The 18,796-nt window shown below is 34.2% G+C and overlaps 1 protein-coding gene across 4 annotated transcripts in view; it reads right to left on the bottom strand.

The window, feature by feature from the left end:
* LOC145675971 (voltage-gated delayed rectifier potassium channel KCNH8-like) overlaps positions 1-18,796 on the bottom strand; it is a 764,648-nt gene that overhangs the window by 48,643 nt on the left and 697,209 nt on the right. The gene's annotated exons all lie outside the window — the stretch shown is intronic.

The following is an 18,796-nucleotide window of genomic DNA, read 5'->3' as shown; positions in this document are numbered from 1 at the left end:
TGTACTATACGGAACAGAAGCATGAACATTACGCAATAATAATGAGAAACGACTGGAAGCTTTCGAAATGTGGGAGTGGAGAAGAATGGAAATAATTAGCTGGGTCTAGCGGAAAACGAGTGAGAGGGTGTTAGAAATGGTGGGGGAGAAAAGAACACTTCTAGATATTATTGAGAACAGGAACTAAAAACTGGTTGGGACATTGCCTAAGAAGAATCTGTATCATGAGGGACGTGCTAAAGGGTATGGTGTCAGGAAAGAGAGGGAGAGGGCGAAGGGGACTACAATTCATGGACGATATCAAAACAGAAAAATCATCTGTGAAGACGAAGAGGTTAGCGGAGGACCGTGGTGCATCAAAGCTTCTCAGTTGCGGCAAGCCACCTGCCATTAATAGCAGAATACCTATAATCATAATGATGATGATACAAACATATCCTTTTTAAAAGATTTCGCATACGTATACATAACACGGTTTGGAAGTCTAGAAACAAATAAAATTGAACGAGAGGTAATCAAAAAAACAAAGAAGAAACATTACACTCCTGAAAGGAAAATTAATTTCTATGAAAAAATCTTTAAATTAGCGATATAGGGGAGATTAAAATTGAGTTTCTCTTCTTTCTGCTATTTCACAAAGAAATACATTTTTTAAAAAAATATTTTCCGTTTCAACTCAGATATGCTTCCCACGCTAGTGAAGGAAATATTAATCAGAAAAATTTCATTTCTAGTATATAAAGTTCGTTAATATTTTACTACTACGTATCTACATGAAAGATAACGGTTAGTTTACGTTAATTAAGGCAAATTCTAGTCAGTTTATGAATAAGGTAATAACGTTTTTTTCTTTAAAAAAAAGAGTTCTATGGTCTTTTTTATTTTTTTTTTAAATTTTTGTTCTTTCTAACTCGCATCTCACCCTGTAATCACTTTCTCTTTGTTTCCCATGCTCTGATTAATACGGAACCATTTTGATATATTTTTTTTCTGTTGTGGTTTCTTTCATTTGGAAAAACAATGTTTTAAAATGGACTACTGTTTCTATTTCTGCTATCTTCCACAATTATCCTATGCTTTTTTTTCGAAATAACAGGACAAAAAATGTGATATTATCCACAGAAGTACACATACGTAGCTGGAAATTTATACTGCAATATTTTTCGTAGTGGTACTGGTGAGCAGAATAAATACGTTACGATTCTACGGAACAACTGAACGTAACATATTGTTCTTAGTTATTTACTGCTAACTCTACCATGCACATTCGTTTGTACGTAGATATTTAATAAAGGTTACATATGATAATAAACTAAAACGAGAACTTATTTAAACGACGCGATGGAATTTGAATTGCAAAAATTAGAATTTACCCGTCCTTTACTGGCGTTTAATTTATAAAATGATGGAAGTAGTTCACGAATGATGCGTGCAAGTTTACTTTAGGTCTGCGCCAAGGATATTATAAAATAGAGAATCTGCCCATATGTATCTTCATCGTATAATCTCAATGAAGCTAAAAATAACAACCGAGCATCGGCACAAGAACCAAGTCTGATTGGCTACACTCGTTTCCGCCATGAATGTTGGTTCAAAAAGATTGGGCGGAGTGAGCACAGTGGCGGTGGCAGAAGTTTGATGTATGGCTTCACGAGTTTTTTTTTTTTTTTTGTTATATAGGTAGATCCTCTATGTTATAACATCCTTGGTCTGCCACAGGAGAATCAGTGATGCTAGGTTCTCAAGTTAAAATTTCCCTCAAGAATGCCCAAAACTCCCAGTAATAATATATTATATACATATATATATATATATATATATATATATATATATATATATATATATATATATATATATATATATATATATATATATATATATATATATAATATAATATAATATGTATATGTATAAATATAATTATATCGTATATATAAACGTATGTATAGTGTTCTCTGGGCGAAGTTTGAGTCGGATCTGATCGTGCCTTGTTCTGTACATTGCTTGTCAGTATAAAAAAGGTGATGGTACAAAGATGTGATGAAGTCACTACATTTCTGACAACGAAAACAAAAATGTATTTGTTTTCGATTAAGGAAAATACAATAGTTATTCACAAATTATAAACGTGGAAGATCGAAATTTATTGACAATTCACCCAGAAATTGAAAAAAAAAAATTAACACACGACATAAATAAATTTCATTTTGAGCCACTGTGGCTCAGTGGTAGAGCGTTCAACTCTGGTGCATGGGGTTCTTGGTTCGATCTCAGCTTGCGCCAAGTGAACTTTGTGGTGGACAAACACCGTGTGCGTGGGTTTTCTGCTGTTTCTTCCCCCTTTTTCGTTCCACTATTTTCATTCATTTCTCATCATCATTGTCTCCTTTAGCCTAGCCAGCATAACCGTAGGACGTAAAACTTAAATATTTCCTTTCATTTCATAAGTTTCATTTTAATCTTTTATTATTATTATTATTATTATTATTAATACGAGTAATAATAATAATAATAATAATAATAATAATAATAATAATAATAATAATAATAATAATAATAATAATAATACAACGTGGGAAATCCAGATGCAAAATGGGAGTTTTTGCCTCTCGAGATAGGATTTTATAGCGTTTTAGGTTGACATCACTATACAAATGTAGAGTTTCGTGAAATAAAATTTCACTTCATAATGTGAAAATACGATAAACCTATAAACCATAGACAATGATACTGAAACCAAAAATAATAAATGTACCCTCTGGCTCAAGTGAAGGAGTAAGGAAGGAGAAAACTTATTCTTGAGTTGGTTGATCCAAGTTTAATCTCGAATTTATTCAAACCGGAAGTGCTTTAAATATATTATTTCCGGTTTCAGCTCTGATCACCATTGTGAGAAAACTATAATGAATCCATGCGGTAGTTTCTGATATGGATTCTAAAGGTCTAATCACCGGCTTTATTCCTCTGCAATCGGAAATGGTAGCAGGGGCTAATCCAGGAGGGGCGATCGGGGCGAAACTATCTTATTTTATTTATAAATAAAACCCATCCTAGAGTTTGGAGCTCTTAAAAGTAGCTCTAAGTAGTAGTATTACAACCCACCGCCCCCCAGAAGTCTGTCCTGGATCCGCCCCTGAGTGGTAGTACATCTCTACTACCACTTCTAGTTTCAATATTTATCTCTAAATAGAAAACACGTAGACTAATAGGAAGCGACAAATATTATTTTTTAAATATACAGTCAGATGGTAAAATGAATTTCATTTCAGCCCTAATCCTTCTATTGAAACCGGATGTAATAAAAACTAACAACTTCCGGTTTCTATATCCTTTTCTTCTGTTCTTAAAACTTCTGTTTTAAGCATATCAAAATGCTATTTCCTATCGCTTCTTACTCTTTCTCCTCTACTCAATATTGAAACCGGAAATGATGATAGATATCTACCCCTTCCGGTTTTGTAAAAAGAGAGAAAAGAATGAAGATGGAATATCTACTTCTACCATTTATGGTTTTAATGGTTAAAGAGAGGGTGTAACGGGATAGACGTACCTCCCGTAAAACATACCCCCCCGTAAAAAAGTACTAGGATAGATATACCCCCCGGTAAAACAGTCCTGGGACAAACGTACCCCCGGTAAAAAAATCCTAGGACAAATGTACCTCCCCGGTAAAATAGTCCCACAGATAAACATACTCCCCGGTAAAACTGTCCTAGGACAGATATACCCCCCGGTAAATCTATCCTAGGATAGATATACCCCCCGGTAAAACTATCCTAGGACAGATATACCCCCCGGTAAAACATCGCCAAAAGAGACAACAATCAAATTTTTCGATGAATCTTATTCACGAAAGGAAAAATTGTTCACTCACAATAGGGGGTAAATCTATCCTAGGATATTCTTACCCCCCTGTCGGTTTTCCTTAAACTCAAAGAAAATGAAGACAAAATATATAATATTAATACCATATTGAAGTGTACATCTACATCAGTGAACATATACCGGGGGGTAAATCTATCCTAGGATATTCTTACCCCCCTGTCGGTTTTCCTTAAACTCAATGAAGCCAAAAGATATAATATTAATACCATATTGAAGTGTACATCTAAATCAGTGAACATATACCGGGGGTTAATCTATCCTAGGATATTCTTACCCCCTGTCGGTTTTCCTTAAACTCAAAGAAAATGAAGACAAAAGATATAATATTAATACCATATTGAAGTGTACATCTACATCAGTAAACATATACCGGGGGGTAAATCTATCCTAGGATATTCTTACCCCCCTGTCGGTTTTCCTTAAACTCGAAGAAAATGAAGACAAAATATATAATATTAATACCATATTGAAGTGTACATCTACATCAGTGAACATATACCGGGGGGTAAATCTATCCTAGGATATTCTTACCCCCCTGTCGGTTTTCCTTAAACTCAAAGAAAATGAAGACAAAATATATAATATTAATACCATATTGAAGTGTACATCTACATCAGTGAAAATATACCGGGGGGTAAATCTATCCTAGGATATTCTTACCCCCCTGTCGGTTTTCCTTAAACTCAAAGAAAATGAAGACAAAAGATATAATATTAATACCATATTGAAGTGTACATCTACATCAGTGAACATATACCGGGGGGTAAATCTATCCTAGAATATTCTTACCCCCCTGTCAGTTTTCCTTAAACTCAAAGAAAATGAACACAAAAGATATAATATTAATACCATATTGAAGTGTACATCTACATCAGTGAACATATACCGGGGGGTAAATCTATCCTAGGATATTCTTACCCCCCTGTCGGTTTTCCTTAAACTCGAAGAAAATGAAGACAAAAGATATAATATTAATACCATATTGAAGTGTACATCTACATCAGTGAACATATACCGGGGGTAAATCTATCCTAGGATATTCTTACCCCCCTGTCGGTTTTCCTTAAACTCGAAGAAAATGAAGACAAAAGATATAATATTAATACCATATTGAAGTGTACATCTACATCAGTGAACATATACCGGGGGGTAAATCTATCCTAGGATATTCTTACCCCCTGTCGGTTTTCCTTAAACTCAAAGAAAATGAAGACAAAAGATATAATATTAATACCATATTGAAGTGTTCATCTACATTAATGAACATATACCGGGGGGTAAATTTATCCTAGGATATTCTTACCCCCTGTCGGTTTTCCTTAAACTCAAAGAAAATGAAGACAAAAGATATAATATTAATACCATATTGAAGTGTACATCTACGTCAGTGAACATATACCGGGGGGTAAATTTATCCTAGGATATTCTTACCCCGTGTCGGTTTTCCTTAAACTCAAAGAAAATGAAGACAAAAGATATAATATTAATACCATATTGAAGTGTACATCCACATCAGTGAACATATACCGGGGGGTAAATCTAACCTAGGATATTCTTACCCCCCTGTCGGTTTTCCTTAAACTCAAAGAAAATGAAGACAAAAGATATAATATTAATACCATATTGAAGTGTACATCTACATCAGTGAACATATACCGGGGGGTAAATCTATCCTAGGATATTCTTACCCCCCTATCGGTTTTCCTTAAACTCAAAGAAAATGAAGACAAAAGATATAATATTAATACCATATTGAAGTGTTCATCTACATTAGTGAACATATACCGGGGGGTAAATTTATCCTAGGATATTCTTACCCCCTGTCGGTTTTCCTTAAACTCAAAGAAAATGAAGACAAAAGATATAATATTAATACCATATTGAAGTGTACATCTACATCAGTGAACATATACCGGGGGTAAATCTATCCTAGGATATTCTTACCCCCCTGTAGGTTTTCCTTAAACTCAAAGAAAATGAAGACAAAAGATATAATATTAATAACATATTGAAGTGTACATCTACATCAGTGAACATATACCGGGGGTAAATCTATCCTAGGATATTCTTACCCCCCTGTCGGTTTTCCTTAAACTCAAAGAAAATGAAGACAAAAGATATAATATTAATACCATATTGAAGTGTACATCTACATCAGTGAACATATACCGGGGGTAAATCTATCCTAGGATATTCTTACCCCCCTGTCGGTTTTCCTTAAACTCAAAGAAAATGAAGACAAAAGATATAATATTAATACCATACGAAGTGTACATCTACATCAGTGAACATATACCGGGGGTAAATCTATCCTAGGATATTCTTACCCCCCTGTCGGTTTTCCTTAAACTCAAAGAAAATGAAGACAAAAGATATAATATTAATACATATTGAAGTGTACATCTACATCAGTGAACATATACCGGGGGGTAAATCTATCCTAGGATATTCTTACCCCCCTGTCGGTTTTCCTTAAACTCAAAGAAAATGAAGACAAAAGATATAATATTAATACCATATTGAAGTGTACATCTACATCAGTGAACATATACCGGGGGGTAAATCTATCCTAGGATATTCTTACCCCCCTGTCGGTTTTCCTTAAACTCAAAGAAAATGAAGACAAAAGATATAATATTAATAACATATTGAAGTGTACATCTACATTAGTGAACATATACCGAGGGGTAAATCTATCCTAGGATATTCTTACCCCCTGTCGGTTTTCTTTAAACTCAAAGAAAATGAAGACAAAAGATATAATATTAATACCATATTGAAGTGTACATCTACATCAGTGAACATATACCGGGGGGTAAATCTATCCTAGGATATTCTTACCCCCCTGTCGGTTTTCCTTAAACTCAAAGAAAATGAAGACAAAAGATATAATATTAATACCATACGAAGTGTACATCTACATCAGTGAACATATACCGGGGGGTAAATCTATCCTAGGATATTCTTACCCCCCTGTCGGTTTTCCTTAAACTCGAAGAAAATGAAGACAAAAGATATAATATTAATACCATATTGAAGTGTACATCTACATCAGTGAACATATACCGGGAGGTAAATCTATCCTAGGATATTCTTACCCCCTGTCGGTTTTCCTTAAACTCAAAGAAAATGAAGACAAAAGATATAATATTAATACCATATTGAAATGTACATCTACATCAGTGAACATATACCGGGGGGTAAATCTATCCTAGGATATTCTTATCCCCCTGTCGGTTTTCCTTAAACTCAAAGAAAATGAAGACAAAAGATATAATATTAATACCATATTGAAGTGTACATCTACATCAGTGAGCATATACCGGGGGGTAAATCTATCCTAGGATATTCTTACCCCCCTGTCGGTTTTCCTTAAACTCAAAGAAAATGAAGACAAAAGATATAATATTAATACATATTGAAGTGTACATCTACATCAGTGAACATATACCGGGGGGTAAATCTATCCTAGGATATTCTTACCCCCCTGTCGGTTTTCCTTATACTCAAAGAAAATGAAGACAAAAGATATAATATTAATACATATTGAAGTGTACATCTACATCAGTGAACATATACCGGGGGGTAAATCTATCCTAGGATATTCTTACCCCCCTGTCGGTTTTCCTTATACTCAAAGAAAATGAAGACAAAAGATATAATATTAATACCATATTGAAGTGCACATTGACATCAGTGAACATATACCGGGGGGTAAATCTATCCTAGGATATTCTTACCCCCCTGTCGGTTTTCCTTAAACTCAAAGAAAATGAAGACAAAAAATATAATATTAATACCATATTGAAGTGTACATCTACATCAGTGAACATATACCGGGGGTAAATCTATCCTAGGATATTCTTACCCCCCTGTCGGTTTTCCTTAAACTCAAAGAAAATGAAGACAAAAGATATAATATTAATATCATATTGAAGTGTACATCTATATCAGTGAACATATACCGGGGGGTAAATCTATCCTAGGATATTCTTACCCCCCTGTCGGTTTTCTTTAAACTCAAAGAAAATGAAGACAAAAGATATAATATTAATACCATATTGAAGTGTATATCTACATCAGTGAACATATACCGGGGGGTAAATCTATCCTAGGATATTCTTACCCCCCTATCGGTTTTCCTTAAACTCAAAGAAAATAAAGACAAAAGATATAATATTAATACATATTGAAGTGTACATCTACATCAGTGAACATATACCGGGGGGTAAATCTATTCTAGGATATTCTTACCCTCCTGTCGGTTTTCCTTAAACTCAAAGAAAATGAAGACAAAACATATAATATTAATAGCATAGTAAGGTGTACCAGCCCAATTGGAAATATTTATTACTATTTAATTTTACGGCTAAACAACGTTGTTCGAATAAATAGATAATTTTTTTTATGAGTCGTCAAATATTGATCACTTTTAATAAATTTAAATTTTAAATAATAGAGCGTGATATTTGTACTCTACGAACTCGGTGTTTTTTCCCTGCACTTTACACACACACGCACAAACACACTGACACACACATACACAGAGGGAGAGAGAGAGAGGAAGACGAGAGAGAGAGAGAGAGAGAGAAAATGAGAAACACTATGTAAATTTTTCCTTCCCAACTTGAAATTTTAGAACATGTTCCGGTTCCCGAAATCTTATTGGAGAATTATAATTTCTTGCTAACTAACTTTACTGTAAAAAAATTCAAATTTCTAGCTGAATGTGCAGTTAAATATAGTGGAAAATATTCTACCTAACATCACTGTACAAAATGTCCAAAATTGTCCGGCTTGTGAAGAGTTTTTTCAATTGTTTGTATATCAGAATTAAAATTTTCCGATCTATGAAAATTCCTTTCACTTGTTACTTCAAAGCAATAAAACTTTTCGATTTACTTTTTGCTTCAAAATGATGACAATTTTCCGACTCATAAAAGGTTTTACAATTTTTTCATACAGGCTACCAATTTTTCTATTCATGAAAAATTGTTTCACTTGTTCCTACATAGTACTGAATATTCTCTGAGCCATGAAAATTTTCAGATTCTTTAAACGATCTTTCACTTTTTACCATTTCTACTCATGAATTCTATCAATTTTATGATTACTGAGGAATCGTTACTTGATCACTGCTACTTTTTAGAACGGAAAATTTTCCGGAAAAATATGGAAGAAAGCTTTCCAGCTCACATCACGGCTAAACAACGATGTAGGAATAAGTGCAGTATGTTTTTTATGAATCGGAAAATTTTCATCACTGTTCACAACATTAAAACTTTAGATGTCATATTAGCACTTATTGCAGCAACATACTTCACACTCCAACCTTTTCCTCATTTCTGTTGTTCGGACATTTGTTCTCAGGCGTTTACGTTTTTGTGAATATCTCAGATTATATTTGTTCTATCGAAATGAAAATTGCGGAATAAATCTCTATTTCAAATTTCCTTTAGAAATAAGAAGCTACTGAGTCATAATATTATAGGCATCACTTTTTTACTTTTCTAATAGAAAGAAACCCTAGACCCCCAAGCGTTACCGGACCAAATGTCCTTTGGACGAAATGTGCTTTGAACTAAACATCTCTGGACGAAATGTCCCTTGGACCAATTATCTTTTGGACGAAATATCCTTTGGAGCAAATGTTTTTGGACGAATTGGCCTTTGGACCAATTACCAATTGTCCTTTGGACGAAATGTTCTTTGGACCAATTGCCTTTTGGAGCAAATGTCTTTGGTTGAAATGTCCTTTGGACCAATTGTCTTTGGGCGAAATGTTCTTTGGACGAATTGTCTTTTGGACGAAATGTCATTTGGACCAAATGTCTTTTGGACCAAATATCTTTGGACGAAATGTCCTTTGGACCAATTGTCCTTTGGATAAAATGTCTTTTGGTCCAATTGTCTTTTAGACGAAATGTCCTTTGGACCAATTGTCTTTTCGACGAAATGTCCTTTGGACCAATTGTCTTTTGTACGAAATATCCTTTGTACCAATTGTCTTTTGGACAACTCTAAGCGGCAAAATACTTTTTATATCTCGAATTTGTCTTTAAATCTTGATATATATATATATATATATATATATATATATATATATATATATATATATATATATATATATATCTTCTACATCTGAATGCCCCCCCAAATTTACAGAGAAATCGGCGCTTTTTTATGGAGGGCTGAGCCCCCCTAGGATATCAATACACGTGCATTGAATTATTTGCTTTCTCTGTTTATTTTTCGGAAATAAAAGTCTTAATAGCAAAGATTTTTGATTTTCGAAGAAAATTTGTTTTTTTCATTTGCTCAACCTAATTGTTCTAATTAATAAACCGCGTTCTCGTGATATTTTTGTGGCATAATTATTAATGACGTATTTTCTCTCCATATCGTACCCATTCTTTCCTTATTCTGTGATTTTATTTTCGTATATATAGCACGAAGAGAGAAAGGAGCGCTGGGATTGGTATAAAATGTTGATATAAAAAGGTTGGGAGGTGAAGCACTATAGTAAGGACTTGGTAAACAAAATAAAAGAGCCCCGAATAAGATTCAAATCAGCCGTCATCCTCTTGACTCATTCTTCACATAGTGTCTTATTAATAATGTTATGTACAGGGAAAGTCAAAATGATGGATTTTGTTTCAGAAATTTATAATGTATTTATATATATATATTAGGTTCATAAATAACCATATAGCATATATTCAAAGTCCCCAACATGGCGATATTTATCGCTGAAAAAGAAAGACTAGATATACCTGTATAAAGGGCCTCATTATTTCAACAGCTTAGGGCCCCATGAATCTTAAATCCGGCACTGAGCACACTTGAGATTACTTTTTATTTCTAAACGGTTGAAGTGGTTTAATTTTATTGTGGACAGAGTTGGACCATTTCCACGGAAAGGGAGATAGCACAGGTATTTTGAGTGAGCCATACCAGTTGGTCAGAGGGGGTGTATTGCGCCATTCATAGACATTTGCTGCTATAGACATCTCATATTATGTCTGCAACTACTTTTGATTTTACTAGTAGTAACTATAGCATAAGAACTCTTCCATCCGTACGTAGATATAAAAGAGGACAATTGAATGACCCATTATCGCCCAGGCAAAATTACTATAAGTACAGTAGAATTTACCACTCTTTATTCAGATAATGTAAACTGTAAGGATTCGTGTGGTCCCGCGTAGCGTAGTTACTAATTCTCTCGCCTTTGGTGCGAAGGTCACGGGTTTGATGTTCATAGGGTTGGTTTATAACAGCTTTGTCGGGCCAGCCATCATGATGGACGTTTTTCCCGGTTTTTCCTCATTTACACAAGGCAAGTAGCTGGATAATACCTAACATTCAGGTCCCTGGCTGCTTCCTTCCTTCCTCAATCCTTTCTTCCTTTCCCCCGGATATTGCGCTCGCCTAGAGGCGTCCTCTCTCATACTTGACGGGCTTAAGGCCGTAGATAAGAGTAATGCTCATAAATATGTATAAATAAATAAATAATGTAAGGATTCATTTAAGTTGGAGATGTGAAATTAGGCATTTACTCTCTTACCTAAAATTATAGTTTCAACATTTTTTAAGGTGTCGCACCTAAAATGATAAAGCATATATTTTCTTGAATATTAAAATTAGCCACTATTTATTCAGAAAACATCAAATGTAAGGATTCGGGGACACTTCTAAATGGTACAGCCATATGGAGATTTACGGCTAAGGTGTACCATTTAGAAGTGTCCCCCGCTGTACTAGAATGTATACTATCATGGTAATTTACGAAAAAAATGTAGCGCGGGTGATTGGTCAATACATTTGTAAGCAACATAGAATTGATTAGAGAACTACGGTATTACTCCAGTAATATCTTTGTAATCTTGTATGTTCATTGAATTCATGATTAAGCTAATAAAATCTACTTTCAGATATTGACCCTTGGAACAAAAGTTGAGAATTATAACATAAGAAAAATAGATTGGGAACTTTTCGAGAAAAACCTGTGCTTACCACAAATTGATGACTACGACGACCTAGATAAATTGGTAACATATATAGAAAATAAAACAAAGAAATCTCTAGACGAATCAATTCCAGAAGTCAAGACAAAGAAAAAATATAATGACTTTTGGTCCCCAAAACTAGAAAGACTAAAGAAGATAGCAAAAGCAAAAAGAAAAAGCTACCAATCTACAATAATTCCTATACTTAAAGAAAGAAGACTAGAAAATTATAGGGTAGCGAAACAAAAATATACAGAGGAATTATTAGCTGCTAAAAAGAAGAGTTGGGAACTATTTCTAAAAAATAATATAGAACTGGATCAATGGGGGCTTCCCTACAAACTAATCATGCAGAAAATTAACAACATAACGCTAACTACACTAAAGAATAATGATAATTCATATACGAAAACAAGAGAAGAAACTATGCTTAAACTGTCAAATAAATTCTTTCCAAGAGATGACGTAAATGAAGAAACAGATCAACAACGAAAACTAAGAGAAGACTATAACCAAATTATCAGGAAAGAAAATGAAGACGAAATAGACCTAGTAACAAATGAGGAAATCGAACAAATAATAAAGAAATTGAAATCAGGAAAAGCCCCTGGATTAGATGGAATAAAAAATGAAATTTATAAAAAGAAGAAATAAATATGGATACCTTATCTAACTAAATTATGCAATACTCTACTAAGGAAGAGGAAATTTCCGCTTTCTTGGAAGGAATCAAAATTAATAATATTAATGAAAAGTGAAGATAGGGACCCAACAGATGTAAGCTCCTACAGACCAATATGCCTCCTTCGGAATATTTCCAAAATTTATGAAAAAACAATAGCTTCCAGACTACACAAATATAGGAATATTGAAGGAGATAACTTGCAATACGGCTTTAGGAGGGGCAAATCAACCGAGGACGCTCTAAATGCTTTTGTGGACAACATTTTGGATCGCAGGAGCGCAAAAAAGTACGTATTAACCTTGTTTGTAGATGTAGAAGGGGCTTTCGACAATCTGTGGATCCCCTCGCTGGTACGAAGACTAAAAGAGCTAAAAAATACCAGAATACCTAGTGAACACAATAAAAGATTATTTTCAAGACAGAAAAATAATAATAAAAGAAGAGAATGGGGATATTAGCATTAATACACAAAAAGGATGCCCACAGGGATCTATTCTAGGTCCATTGATGTGGGACATTGAATTCCAGCCATGCTTGGAAGCATTAAACAAAAATAAATGCGTAGATAGAGTAATAGCCTTTGCAGATGACCTAGCAGTAATAACATCAGCAAACACAAGAAGGGAAATAGAAGAAAACTCAAAAGAAATAATAAGAATATTGCAAGATTGGAGTTCAGAAAGTAAACTAAAATTACCCAAGAAAAAAACCAAATATATGATTTTCGGAACAAAACTGGCAAGGGACCCAACCATCAAAATTGGAGAAGAAAAAATAAAAAGAGTAAGCGAATTCAAATATCTTGGCATTCAGGTAGATGATAAACTAAATTTTGGCCATCACATAAATTACATTAGTGATAAAGGACAGAAAGTTACCAATAAACTAATAAATATAGCAAGTAATAAATATAAGCTTCCACGAAAAATAATAAAAATATACCACGACTCAATTTTAGGGGCAACTATGAATTATGCTGCCAGCGTTTGGGCTCACAGGTTGTTAGAAAACAATGCACTAAAACTGAAAATAGAAAGACCGCAAAGAAACATAATGATCAGACTAAGCGGGGCATTTGGTACTACTCCCCACAATGCACTAGCTGTATTGTTGGGGTTAAAACCAATGCATTTATTAATAATCCAACGGGCGGCAATGTATTGGTTTAAAAAAGGAAACAAAAGTAGGGTACAGGACCTAATAGGGAAAGAAATAGATAACATACAAGACATAGAGCAAGTAATATTAGAAAAGTGGCAACAAGACTGGAATAACTCAGAGAAGGCAAGAAGAACACATAAATTAATTTCAAACATAAATGAAAGACTAAAATGGAACCATTTTGAACCATCTGCAGGCCTTGTCCACTTCCTCACGGGACATGGGCCCTATGGCCAATATTTTCAAAGGTTTGGCTTAAAAGAAGAAGGGAACTGTGGTTGTGGTGAGTTTGGAACTCCGGAACACTATATAATGTGGTGTCCCCTACTAGAAGACCGAATGAACGAGAGGAACAATATAAGAACAGGAAGATTAGAGGATATTATTCGCGAAGAGGAAGACTTTAAAGTGCTGAACATAATTACTGCTGAATTTTCCGAACGCAGCAAAAAACAATATGAAGAAAGGAATCTAGCAAACAGAAACCAATAAGAAATTAACAGATATATGAATAAATTAGTTTGAATGTGAGAACGTGTGTATGGGGCGTTCCTTTCGGACCGGAGGCCTCCTCCAGGATTGCTGGTATTCCGCATGCCCCGGAAGGAAGCGCGGGAGTAAAAGTGAGCTCGACACATCCCCGGACAGACCGGATTGGAACTCCGGATGCGTCGGGCCGGAGTGAATTTCCTGTTTCGGTGGTGGGTTATTGTGCATTCTAATATACAGCACATTAATATCTCATAGAATTAAGAAATGAGACAAATGAACTCGGGTAAAAGAAAACAGTGACCGTCCGCGATCTTGTTGCGTACGCGCCGCTTTCGGTTCCGGTGCACACGGCGGTGGGACACAACTGACCAGGGCCCGCACTAAGTGCTCCGAGTGGGTCCTGGACCCCAAGCCGTTGTATTGGGGACCGTGGACATACGTAAAACAACCGAGGAACATATATCGGAAACAAAATCATCCTACATGAGATAGACAAGATTTAACGAATGCACAAAAGGAACGAAACAAGTGTAATGCGTGTAGTGGAATTAGTCGTTAAAATGTGTTTCACACACAGGAGTGTGATAGTGTATTAGTGCAATATTATAAATACCAGTGGGGACAGTGCTTAATAGTGATAAGTGAAGTGTGTGTTTAGTGATTTTGTAGGAGAGTGTGGTAAATTAATAAAAAACATACAGGAGAGAATCAAATTATGTACAAGGTGAAAAACCTAATCATACAGGGAAACCTGAACGAAATGAAACAAAGAAGAAGAGGGAATACTGCATGGATGAGATAAGTATAGGCAAAAAGCAATGAATGATGATATTATGATAGGATGAATGTTAAGCTCGACTTGAGACAGAACGTAGACTAGATAAGTTTGATTAGATAAAGAAGACTTGATAATCATTCGAGAATAGTAGTTAGTAGTAAGGATTTGCTGTTTTTTTTCTTTAAATTTTATTTTGTTTTGTTTTGATTGTTTTCTCTGTTCAATGTGTTGTGGTTCGCCCTCGTCCTTGTCCTTGTCCTTGTCCCCGCTCTAAAAGAAAAAAGGAAAATGAATGATGAAATAAAGAAAGAAGAGAAGATTGCAATGATGATAGCCCGTTTCGGTTTAAATCTTCAGGTGCCGAAACCGAAGAGGCGCGTCTGAGCAATAAATAAAAAAAAAAAAAAAAAAAAAGAATTCATGATTAAGCTAATAAAATCTACTTTCAGATATTGATCAAACATAACACTGGCAGATTTAGTATTGTAATTTGTCCACAAATGATAATGTATTTAATGGCACTTCATATCTGCTAAACAAATGTCTGTAGCCTGTACTAAGATATATATTATTATCCAACGTGGTTTACTCTGGATATAATTAAGAAAATTAAATCAAAAACATATCATCATAGGAAATTAAAAAAGAGGGAGGGGAGTAAAAGTTTCCATCAACAAGAGTTCAATAGATTACGAAGGGAAATTAAAAATGAGGTACGGAATGCATATAAGAATTTTGTACTAATGTCCGAGGCATCCTTAGAACAAAATCCATCCGAATTATGGAATTTTGTAAAAAGTAAGACACGGCATTTAAATGCCGAATTCATGTCTAATAATAGTAAAGAAATAAACAACGACGACGAAATCGCTAAGGAGTTTGCGGACTACTTTCAGTCTGTATACAGTAAAAGTAAAGACAATACAACAGAACAGTTAGTGTGGGTAGATAACGGTCTAAATATACTGCGTATATCATCGATAGAAATGCAGGAAATTGCTAATATAATTAAAAAAATGAAATCCAAAAGAGCAGTAGGACCCGATGGAATCCCAAGCTATATTGTAAAGGGTTGTATAGATCACTTCCTAACACCATTGAAAATCATATTTAACCTATCAATTAAATCCGGAAAATTTCCTAATGAGTGGAAAACAACGAGAGTTTCACCTATCCCGAAATCAAATAATAATAAGAGAGAAATTAAAAACTATAGGCCCATCTCAATCTTAAGCACCTTTGCTAAAATTTATGAAACAGTCTTATACCAGCGGATAATAGCGCACGTGCGACCATCTATATCAGAATCACAACATGGCTTTCTTACAGGCAGGTCAACGGTCACAAATCTTAGTCTAATATCTACCTTTATAAGTAAAACACTAGACTTGGGGGGACAAGTAGATGTAATATACATAGATTTCGCGAAAGCGTTCGACAGCGTAAATCATAATAGATTGCTCAGCAAGCTTAAACAATTTAGCTTCAGCAACGAACTTATTGATCTATTTAAATCTTACTTGGAAAACAGAAAACAATTCGTCGTGTACAAAGGGTGTAAGTCTCAGGAGTATGTACAACTATCAGGGGTGCCACAGGGGTCAAATTTAGGGCCATTGTTGTTTCTACTATTTATCAATGATCTACCGCGAAGTATACAAAACTCTCACACGCTGATATTTGCAGATGATGTTAAAATATACATGGCAATAGAAACATTAAATGACTGTAAAATGCTTCAAAATGACTTGAATGAACTGATGGAATGGTCCAAAGAGAACATAATAAACGTGAACACTAACAAATGCAATGTAATGTCCTTTACAAACCGCAAAACCCCTCAGAAATTTTCGTATAAGATGAATGACACCACTTTACCAACCTCGGATACTGTCAGGGACTTAGGGGTGGTATATGACAGAAATTTAACATTTAATAATCACATAAATCACATGATTGACCAGGCGTACAGAAACCTTGGATTTATCATAAAGATCAGTAAAGAATTTACTAGTATTGCCGCCATCCGAAAGCTATATGAACACTACGTACGTACAAAACTCGAATACGCAGCCACTATATGGAACCCTTACACAAAAACAAATTTAAATAGTATAGAAAAAGTTCAGAATAAATATCTAAGGTACTTGACATATAGGGAGACACAAGTATATCCGAAAACATATAATAGTCAATCTTTAAATTTAAACTTTAATACATTAAGTCTAGAACAGCGACGAATAATGCAAGATATGTTGTTCCTATATAAGTTATTTAATAATAAAATCGACTGCACCAATTTACTGCAAGAATTTAAAATACGCACTCCTACAAATGTAACTCGCCTTGAAAATTTCAATTTCTTTCACTGCGACAGATTACACACAAATGCAAACCAGAGGTCACCAGTATGGAGATTGAGTACAACCTACAATAGGTTAACAAAATGCACAATGGATTTGGATATTAATAGTAACAGCCTAAGTCAATTCAAGGAAGTTCTTTGTAATGTAATAAGAAATAATTGTAAATGAAAGAACATCAATGATATTGCAATCACATTATAACTATGTATTATAAGATGAATGTATGAATGTGTTATAGTCGCTTAATACATGTAACGGACACTGTAATTGGGTTATATAGCCTGTTGTGTCTAGAAATAAATAAATAAATAAATAAATAAATATTTGAAATATTTCGTATTAAAATAAAACTTCAGAAGATTCAATATAATTTTAAAACTCATACTTATTAGTAGGTCACTAAACAACTTGAAATTATATTAGTAATGGTTAAAATGGTTTTTACAACCTCGGGCAAAAAATTGACCCTCTTGGTCTTCCATGTGTCAGATTACACCTCGGTCTTTCTATGGTAACGTTCCCATTATGTATCGAGAAAAATGTAAAAATGTAAAAATTTCCTTAAAGCGTAAGTGCGAAATTTGGCAACTAAAAAGTTAGCTAAAAAAATGTAATATGTATTTTGGCATTTTTGATACTTCGGCTCGTAAGTGGAGGAAAGTGAGCAGTATTTATAATATTAAAATTTCCCTGTATTTATTCACAGAATAACAAATACATGGATTTGCTTAAAAACTATTTTCTAAATATTGGTTAACTCATTCGAAGTATTCGGTAATTATGTTTCGAAAGGGGAAAACTGGACAATTTCTAATATATTCTCATTTTATACATACGAAATGGCTAAAGCGAGGAAGTGATTTAACCGTTTAAAATAAAGTTTTGACCAAAGTACTTGGGTCGACCTGGGATTTTTTCGGCTCTTTTTGACTGAAATGTGTATCCTAAGCGAGAAAGACAGAACAATTTTTTTCAAGTAATATTCGCTGCACCGGTTGTTACATTTGTATCATATGGGTCAATTAATAAAGTTGAGTTTTTTTTTTTTTTTTTTTTTTTTTTTTTTTTTTTTACATTTCACCTTGATTCAAATACTGGGAGAAAAGTTTTCATAATACCAACCAAATATTTTTCTGTAAACGTATTCTTCCCGTGTGAGAAACGGTATTTTACATACTTTGCATGTTTGAAATAAAGATACTTGAAAGAAAAGTGCTATTTCGTTTTGATGCTCGATTAAGAACGCACTAAAGCTTCCAATACATTTGTAACTTCAGATCAGTTAATCTTTCTCGCGCGGCATAACCGTGGGACGTAAAACTCAAAGATTTCATTTCATTTTTTCTCGCGCCTTGAAAAGTTATTATCAACAGATTCACGAAATACGCGAATTATTTTGTTTTAGTACAGAAAAATAGTT

The sequence above is a fragment of the Thermobia domestica genome, chromosome 18 (assembly GCF_964235325.1).
Source record: "Thermobia domestica chromosome 18, izTheDome1.hap1.1, whole genome shotgun sequence".
In the NCBI taxonomy this organism is placed as follows: domain Eukaryota; kingdom Metazoa; phylum Arthropoda; class Insecta; order Zygentoma; family Lepismatidae; genus Thermobia; species Thermobia domestica.
The sequence above is the reverse complement of the archived record's forward strand: the minus strand, read 5'-3'. Positions and strand labels throughout refer to the sequence as shown.